Source organism: Camelus bactrianus, chromosome 4 (assembly GCF_048773025.1).
Source record: "Camelus bactrianus isolate YW-2024 breed Bactrian camel chromosome 4, ASM4877302v1, whole genome shotgun sequence".
NCBI lineage: Eukaryota > Metazoa > Chordata > Mammalia > Artiodactyla > Camelidae > Camelus > Camelus bactrianus.
This window is the reverse complement of record NC_133542.1, coordinates 87,813,340-87,820,475: the sequence shown is the minus strand read 5'-3', so window position 1 is coordinate 87,820,475 and position 7,136 is coordinate 87,813,340. Positions and strand designations below refer to the sequence as shown.

General features: G+C 42.1%; 1 pseudogene; it reads right to left on the bottom strand.

Moving 5' to 3' along the window:
- Positions 1-5,083: 5,083 nt before the first annotated feature.
- Positions 5,084-6,148, bottom strand: LOC105078861 (glucosamine-6-phosphate deaminase 1-like; annotated as a pseudogene).
- Positions 6,149-7,136: the final 988 nt, after the last annotated feature.

The following is a 7,136-nucleotide window of genomic DNA, read 5'->3' as shown; positions in this document are numbered from 1 at the left end:
AGATTTACTCTGCAGTACTTGGACAACAGAAGCTACATACTTCAGTTAGGAGTTGTATGCTTCCAGTTTGATTTTGAGTAACAGTGTGGCTGGAAAATGAAAGATAGGAAGAAAGAAGATAAGAAAATATGTGTGTGTGTGTGTGTGTGTATGGGTGTTGGTGGGTTTGTGTGTCTGTAGGTGGGTGTCGGGGAGAGAGAGAAGTGACATGCGTCAGTGTGGATGAATCTTAGCAGTGTAATATTTGGTGAAATAGTAATTCCCCAAAGAATGTATGCAAACATATCATCCACAGAAACTGGGCGGCGCCATAACCAAGGGATCAAAGCTAACGTCATCCACAAGGGGTCTCTGGATGTGATTTACTGAGAGGAACATAGCACATAGCATGACTTCTCTGGTATTCCTGCCAAAAATGTATATCCTGAATGTAATTGAAAGGAAACATCAGAAGAACCCAAAATGAGTGACATTAATAAAATGCTAGACAGATATTAAAAGTCATGAAGAGCAAAGAATGGCTGAAGAAGTGTTTCAGATTAAAGAAGACTAAAGACACAATAACTGAGTGCCATATGCAATTCTGGATCAGATTTTTTGTACCTGAAAACATTGCTATAAATGCTATTGTTGGGACAGTTGACAAAACTTAAAAATGGACTGTTGATAAAATATAAGTATAGTATCAAGGTTACATTTCCTCATTTGTGGTTATGTAAGAGATTTTTCCTTGTCCTTACGAAATACGCATCTGTTGTTTTAAGGGGTAAAGCGGCAAGATATATGCAACCTATTTTCAAATGAGTTGGGGAATAATAACTATAAACAAGCAAATTCATATATAAAAATAAATAGTATATATCAGTAAGGTTGTATGGGAGTTCTGTGTACTGTCCTTGAAACTTTTTTTGTAAGTTTGAACTTATTTCAAAATAAAAAGTAAAGAATATCTATAAAATAAGGGTAAAGCAAAGAAAAAAAGTAGATACAGCAATAATAGCTTTTCATAAACTTAAAAAAATAGAGTAAAACGCTTTTTAGAACTACAAGTTGAAACAATAAAACTGTATACAAATAACGGAAGGAATGATGGCTAGGATTCAGCATGGTGGCTATGCTGGGTGAGGGTGCCAAGGGGAGGATAGAAGGCTACCAAATGTTCTGCTGTAGGATATTGTGAGATCTCCCTTTTTGTTTCAATGATTGTTAGATTCATGAGTGCTTATTACCTTGTTAAAAATAAGTAATTAGAAAAAGCATGAACCCAATAAAAGAGGGCCCATGTATGGAACTTGCTGAGAGCATCATGAAACATACCAGTGATTAATCTATTTGTTTTTATCTGAGGTCAATTAAAAAATAGACAAGAAGTGAGAGAAAGAGCAAGGAGGGCAGAGGAAAGAGAGAAATAGAGAAATCAAAGAGCAGGAAAAGAAAGGGACATAGGTCTTTTGAAGGAAAAGAAAAAATTAAAACAAGTTTAGAGAAAATAAACTGAAGAAGTAGTGAGAAAAGACTGAGCATATTACTAAGAGAAGAGAAGAACGGATTGGAAGAAGTCGTAAGAATGAGAAATAGGAATGCTGAGGCAGAAGAAAAGCCTAAATGGTGTTTCTGAACCGCAAGAGGGACACTCTGTCTCCACAGAAGAGTGTCAGCCAAAGGGCCAGATTCCAGGAAAGGGTGATGTGGTTACACAACACACTAAGGTTTGGTCTAACAGAAGGCTGACACTCAGCCAGCTGGGCTTTTCCAAAAACTCGGAGTGTTGTGGTCACTTCTGGCTTCTTCAATGCTCCAAGCCATTAATTAGGGGAACCGCTAGATTAACCCGTGGTCATAATCACTTATGATGAGGGCTTATGCCCAGATGCTTGTCATGGGTAATTGAGGGCGCTCCTCTGGGAGCTGCCATCTTGTTTCAGCCACTGGTACCCAGTGTGGGAATAGTGCATGCTAGGAGCATGCAAGGGGAACTGGGAATTATGCAAAGTGCAGTTGCATTTATCGAGGAGACTTTTGCTCCTAATAATCATCCTGCAGCCTCTGGGTGCTCCATGATGACTGATAATGATTGACTGGCCTTGTCAGCATTGATGTTACCAGAATGCTCTGGAAATCTTCAAGCAGTCTCACTGGTTCAGTCCGTCCTCTGTTTTGCCCTATGGCCTTTGGAAACAAAGCCAGTCAAAGAAAATGCCTCTGCTGGAGAGGGAGGGGCGATTCCTGCTTGCCAGGTGACTCAGTCTGCCCTAGTGAGGGAGAAAACAAGGACTTCTATGAGCTGGTCTTTTCTGTGACTGTGCCTCACTTTGGATGTGTTCCTGTCATGCTGAGCTAATCACAGCTCTCTGAACAAATGTTTTTGTTTGATTTCCTCTTACCACTCCCTCCCTCTATTTAGAATTTCTATTTCCCTGCTTCTCTCAATCTGAGGGACAAATAATTTTTTTTAAGTTAAATAAATACTCTGTTCTAGTGGTACTTCTTTCATAAAACTTTCCTGATATCCCACGTCCCTGCCCCATCCCACATATGCCCAGGGTCTCTCACCACTTGGGAATCCCTTTTGTGTTCTTTGGATGTCTTTCAAAGCATGAGACCACTTCACTGCATTGATTTGCTTATATGTCTTTTTTCTTTTACTTCTGTCCTTTGAGGGTAGACCATTAAAATCAATGCTCAGTGAATGTTGAGAAGCTCTGTGAATGAATCATAAGGACATATAAGTGCTTTACACACCTTACCTCATTTAAGCCTCACAGCCCTAGAAGGTGGTTACCATTATTATTAATCCTACCTCATTTAAGCCTCACAGCCCTAGAAGGTGGTTACCATTATTATTAATCCTGTCCTTCCAGATGAGGAAAACAGGCTCTCAGAAGTTATTTATCCAAGGTCATACTATTATTAAGTCACAGAAGTTGGATTTAAACCTAGCAGTCTGACTTCAGAGTCCTCCCGTGACAGCACTACCTCCCAAACAATCATGATAGTTACAAGTGAATCAAGGTGCTGAGAGCACTTCTACCCACTGTAAGTATTTCCAGGCTCAGTGTAATCATAACACAATGTCTAACAGTGGTAGATGTTCACAAAATCTGAGACATAGGCTTGGCCTCAAGGAGTCTGAACCGCTTGAGAAACTCCAACAAATATTTGAAACAATGCAAAGTAAATAGGCACTCATCTAGGTATGTATGTTTGGCACTTCTGTGTACAAAGTTGCCATAAATTGTGAGGACTAGAAAGAAAAATGAACATAATAACTATGCCATCCTAATTTTCTAGGATGGGCTGGATCTTTTTAAATGACAGCTTTATTGAAATATACCCTATATTCATATGCCATAAAATTCACTCTTTTAAAGTCTACAATTCAGTGGTTTTAAGCACGTTTACAGAGTTGTGCAACCATTACCACCAGCTAATTTTAGAACATTTTCATCACCCCAAGAGGAAATCCTGCACCCATTAGTGGTCATTTTCCCTTCCCCGACAACTCATTGAACCCCCGACAACCACTAATCTACTTTCTGTCTCTGTGGATTTGCCTCTTTGCAAAGTGGATTTCTTTTCTGTGAAATCTATTCTATTTGCAGGAATGGTCAAGCTGATGATCCTAAGACTCACGGGAATGCAGGGGACCCAGAACAGTCAAAATATCTTTAAGAAGAACACTATGACCTTTCATGTCTGGTTTCTTTCACTTAGCATAATGTTTTCATCCATGTTGTAATATATATCAATACTTCATTCTTTTTTTTTTTTTACTTGAAAATACTGGATTTAGTAGAAAATATCACATTGTAAACAAGTCCACTGATCCATTAGCTTAAAACAGAATAACAGCATAATCACGTATAAAAGGTGAAGATGAAATGCTGGTACCAAACACGGCACTTAAAGAGAGGCCCGAGCCAGGCTCTGAAGGATCTTTCCCAGAAATAGAGGCAGCAGCAGCTTTAAACAGGCACAAAAGTAGGGAGAAGGAGGTGCAGCATGTAAACCATCAAGGCCTAAGAGTAAAAGGAAGGCAGAGCAATAGACTCATCTCGTGAACAAGGATGAAGGGGCAAAAGCAGTGTGATTCCTGATGTCCAGGGGACATCAGACCATGCCACAGGAACCTGGAGGGGTTAGATGGGCAGGGTCTTCTACGTGGGGAAAAGATATTAGGCAACTTCAGAAGCAGTTGATATGCTTTTGGCACTCAACTCTTGGGGACACAGGAGAACTTGTCACTTGTGTGTTGTTTCTAAACTCATAATTGAGCTGCTTGCCCCGGCCCCATCACCTTGCTGAACACAGCAGTGAATCTTGGCGGTGTCTGTTGCCCAGTGGACTGCCTACTTATGAATGAGTATGTAAGAGAGGTGCCATGGTGAGACTTTGGAACAAAACACAGGGCTCTGGTAGGAAAAGGGTTTCCGCCTTCCTCCCGTTACTGGAGGGCCCCTGAGGGAAGGGAGTTTGATGTGGCTGGGCCCCTTGGGGCTCTGAGTTTATTAGCAAAAGCCTTCTCTTTAGCCACCCAAATCCTCCCCCAAGGAGTCCTCGGAGTTCATGGAAAGGCCAACTGAGAGAACAGAAAAAAAAAAAACCAACTGGGCAAGAAAGTACGGGATAGTCTGCTTTCCATGGCACTTGTGACTGACCAGGGAGACTGCTGCCTTGTACTGATTTTAGACATTGAGGGTGTTTTTTCCTTAATCTGGAACCGATTTTCAAAGAAGGGACAGGCCTGCTCAACAGGGGCTCTCGAGATGCTCCAAAGGGGTTTTGTCCAATGTTCATAAACTCCTAGCTCCCTCCCAATTGAGAATCAGTACCCACAATGATAGAAAATCCTAACAGGAGTATCAGTGAACAGTGTCAGAGGCAGAAGAAAAAGCTAAAAAACCCTAATCAGTAGGCAGACATCAAAATTATGGAGTGATTTTTTTTTTTTTTTTCTGATTAAGAGTAAGTTACAAACAAGTAGCTAAACTCCGTGCCAGGCTCCACACTGCAGAGCCAAGAACAAGTTCACCCACTTATCTGGGGTAACCATACTAGACTGAAGAGATACAGTTCTGTCCTCCCGAAGACAATGTCCAGAAAGACCCGCCTGTCCCAGTGAGGCACTTGACACTAGCAGCAGCACAGGCTAATCACTGTATGGCTTCATAGAAGACTGGCTTTTTCCTGGTTTTTTTTTCTCTTTGATATTGCACAAGCGATCCACCAAGTTGTGAACAGGCATTAAATCTTTGAAATACTTGATGGTCTTCACTTTCAACTCCAGGGTGGCATCCTCGTCACACACACTGTGTGTGCAGACATGGTCCACTATGGTTCACCCCCTCCTTGATGGCCTTGTACAGAACAAATGCCTTGTGAGCACCTGTGACGAGGGTCATCACCTCTCCGGCATCAATGACAGCACCTACACCCACTGTCAGGGCCACAGTGGGAACCTTGGCAAGATCTCCATCAAAGAACCTAGCATTGGCCAGGATGGTGTCCATGGCCAGCATCTTCACACGGGTCCTGGACACCAGACTGGAGCCCAGCTGGTTGAAGGCAATGTGTTGGGCGGGGCCAATTCCTCTAAGAAACAGCTCCATCCCACCTGCAACCTTGATCTTCTCTTCAAAGGTGTCACGCTCAGCTTGCAGGTCAGCTGCGTTCCCATCCAGAATGTGGGTGTTTTCTGAGTGGATGTCAGTGTGCTTGAAGTTATTCCACATGAAGGAGTGGTAGCTCTCCGGGTGGTCTCGAAGGCCCACGTACTCGTCCACGTTGAAAGTCTTTACATATTTGAAGGACAGATCTCTGTTCTTATAGGACTCAATCAGCTTCTGGTAGCAGCCAAGTGGGGTGCTCCCAGTGGAGAGCCCCAGGGTGAAGAACTTGTCTGGGTGATGCAGTTCCTGATGTACTTGGCCGCCCACTCACTGGTCTAGAGTGGTGAGTTTCATCTCATCACGGTCACCGCCCCCAGCTGCAGTAGCGACTGCGCTGGCCACCAGCTCTGCGAGGGTCACATGGCTACAGGTCATGTGACTGCAGGTCATGCAGATGTTCCACCAGCAGGGCTGACTCTGAGGAGCCTCGGCTTCAGGGAAGACTCTGCCCAGCGGGCCAGGGGCACCCACCCTCTCATCTTCTCTCAGGAGCTGTGCAGGCCCAAGACCTTCATTCCTCTTGATGACTGAAACATATTCCTTTGTAAGAATATACACATTTTGTTGATGCCTTTATCTGTTGAAGGATAACTGGATTACTTCTACTTTTTGGTTATTATGAATAATGCTTCTGTGAACATGTGTGTACAAGTTTTTGTGTGGAAGTGTATTTTGACTTCTCTTAAGTATACACCTTGGAGTGGAATTGCTAGGTTATAATGGCAACTCTGTTTTACTTTTTGAAGAACTGCCAGACTGTTTTTCAAAGTGGCTACACCATGTTATATTCCCTCCAGCAATGTATGGCAATTCAAATTTCTCCACATCTTTGCCAACACTTGTTGTTATCTTTTTGATTATAGTCATCTTAGTGGGTGTGAAGTGGTATCTCTTTGTGGTTTCAATTTGTATTTCCCTGATGCCTTAGCATTTCTCATGTGCTTGTTGGCCATTTGTGTGTCTTCTTTGGGAATGTGTTTACTCAAGTCCTTTGCCCATTTTTTAATTGGGTTGTTTGTCATTTCATTGTTGAGTTGTAGGAGTTCATTTATTCCACATACTAAACCTTTATCTGATGATTTGCAAATGTTTTCTCCCATTCTGCAGGTTGTCTTTTCACTTTCTTGATAATGTCCTTGATGGGCAGAAGTTTTTAATTTGATGAAGTCCAACTTACCTCCTGTGTCTTTTGTTGCTCATGCTTCTGGTGTCATATCTCAGAATGACATTGCCAAATCTGAGATCATGAAGAGTTCCCCTCTTAGAAGGTTTTCTTCTAGGAGTTTTATGGTTTTAGCTCTTTACAACATTGATCCACTTTTAGTTGATTTTTGTATATTCTGTGTGGTAGGGATACAACTTTATTCTTTTGCCTATGGGTATTGAGTGATCCAGGATCATTTGTTGAAGAGACTGTCCTTTCTTCAATGAATGTTTTTGGCACTCTTGTCAAAAAGCAGTTGGTTC